This window comes from Rutidosis leptorrhynchoides, chromosome 1, assembly GCF_046630445.1.
Source record: "Rutidosis leptorrhynchoides isolate AG116_Rl617_1_P2 chromosome 1, CSIRO_AGI_Rlap_v1, whole genome shotgun sequence".
In the NCBI taxonomy this organism is placed as follows: Eukaryota; Viridiplantae; Streptophyta; class Magnoliopsida; order Asterales; family Asteraceae; genus Rutidosis; species Rutidosis leptorrhynchoides.
Window position 1 is genome coordinate 615,672,474 of NC_092333.1, and position 2,777 is coordinate 615,675,250.

Below are 2,777 nucleotides of genomic sequence, written 5' to 3' on the forward strand. Positions count from 1 at the left end.
GCTCCTTTTTCTGAATCACATCTGTAGGTTCACACACTTCATCTTCTTCATTACGTGTAGGATTAAGGAAATTCAAACTTCCCTCAACATCGTCAGGGTTGTCAAAGGTATCATCTATGTATTCATCCTCATCATCTTCAGAATCCACCAATACACCTTCATCTATATTATCATTTTGGTCCTGAAGATTGTTATCGGTTTCCACCTCCTCAAAATCATCACTCGGATTGAAAGGAATAACATTATGCAAATCTTCGCTGATGGAAAATTTATGTTCTTTTTTACCAACGGACGAAATTGCATCCCCTACAATAAGACTTTGATTATCTGTTAGAATTATGGCCTACCTGAAATCCAGGCTTTAATAGGCTTGGGTGATCGAACAGTTATGTAGATCAATGCATTCTCCCCACAGTTTAGCAACAGCTTTGAAACAAACCTCATTCCAACAAGACACCGACATATGTCTAATGTTTAATCTCACTAACCTTTTGGATTGAACATAGGGTTCTGCAAGAAATTTTACCGAGCTACACCACCGGTGGACCGCATGTCCCTTATTGTTAATTATCTTCTCTGCTTCAATAGTCGAATAAAACACCCACATAACCTCCATACCACCCATATATTTAATCTCACAGTTGGCCATACCTTCGGCCTTACTAAGAACAATAATCTGAGGAATGATTTTCGAGTTATTAAGTGTCCCAATCAACGATCTCTTAGTGAAGTGATTATAACAGTTGACAGGAATTACATATGCTTTCTTCAATGTTCCTTCAACTCTTCTGTTTGTTTTTTCATTTAGCTTTTCTCTTAAATCCGACTTTCTAAGTTGTTCACAAAGATCGAAATTTTGATTGACAGTAACATCACTGAATGCGACAATCCCTGTATGCATTCCCAAAATCGTTCCCGTAGTTTGTGTTATTTCCATATTGAACTTAGGGTTAATCTGATTTCTTTCAAGTTTGGGAAAGTTCTTATCTTCCCCCGAACATCTTTCAAAAGCATTAAAAACCCTAATAGAGTTACCTTCGAACATGATGCTCTTAAGGGAGGCGAGCATACCATCTGCATCATGAACTTGGCTGAACCTAGCGAATGTAAATCATTGACCTCCCTTAAGTCTCTTGATAGCTATGTAAACATCCCGAATCTCGCCATATGGTTTGAAAGAACGCCACAAATCGGGCACACCCCAATTCTCCGGAAAAATTAAAAAACATGAACGATGTTAATTGGATTCCAAATAATCTTTTCAATCGGTCCCCTAAGCCCCTCCTATATCGATCTCTTTCAGTCATGCCCACCCATTGTTGATTAAAGTACTCCGTAACAAAGCTTTCAGTCGGCACTAAAGCGCTAAATTATTAAATTGTAGTTATCTTTAAACATACAAATTCACAAGATAAAATTGCGCGGATGGCCCATGAACTTTGTAATAAAAAGCAAGGTAAACCGTTATCTTTTTTTTTTCCGACCCAGATGACCCTAAACTATCAATATATAGCACCGATGGCCCAAAACCCAAACTCTATTACTTTTGACCTCGTTAAGTTACCTCAGGTGCCAAACATGTGAGGGCATTTTAGTCTAGTCACTTTTTTATTGTTTGCAGAACCGTTAATTATGGAAGTTAAATCTTTGTTTCATCATAGTTGCCAAACCCTACGTACATCTGATACGGCTTTAAGAAAATACACACTCCACATGATCGTGATAAAACATACATGCTCATGCTCATTCTGATTGATCATCGTTTCATCATAATTGCCTAACCCATCGACTTGTAATACGCCTATAACAATATAAAAACTAAAAACACACGATCAAACACCAAAAACATGCTGACTGATTCATTCTATTCGATCAGAACTGATTATGGTCGAAAAACTGATGGAATTATATGGTATGTTTATTTTTTTCATGTGTTCATCCATATATATTGCTTTTTATACATGTCTGTTTTTTTTAGAAGTTATAATTCATGGCTGTAAGAGGTTAATGCTAATACTATTACAAGTTTCTTTAATAATATCATTGGCTTAAAAACCTTACAAACATATATATTAGCATTTATACCTTAAAATTATATAGCACAAAATAGATTCGCAGTGAATATTATAGTAGAACTGTGAAGCGATTAGATGTATGAGGTGATTAATTAAATACTCCGTAGTTTGTTTACCGTCATACTATCATAATTTTTAACGGCGAATTTTAATATGAACTAGAATAATCCCCAAACATTCTTCGACTCTTTGCACTCAATCTATAACTGAATACCTCCCATTTTAACTGGTAACTGAAATAGGCTTGATCAACCATAAATATTGTCATTTTGTAACAGTGAATTTTTATGAAGACTAGCAAATTACTAGAGCAAATGAAAAATATTCCCAAATATGATCAGTGTGTTTTTGATAAAACTGAATAATTAAGCGTTAAATGATTAATAACTGGATGATTCAAAAGGTTCTGAATTACAATAACGTGTTTAATGTAATCATTTTGATTTACAATGCAAATGATGTAAAATTACCTTATTAACTTTTTGTATGAACAATAAAACATTACTAGCTTAATGCCCGCGAATTCGCGGAGCTTTTTTATTGGACTAATCAAGAATAAATTATGATTTACAAATGATTTGTTTAATGCATCATCAAATATCAATACACAAACGTTTTGTATAGTAATGCACACTCCATAAAGCTTATGTACATTGCAACAATTTAATTTTGAAACATAACTCCATAAAAGAAGTAAATAAT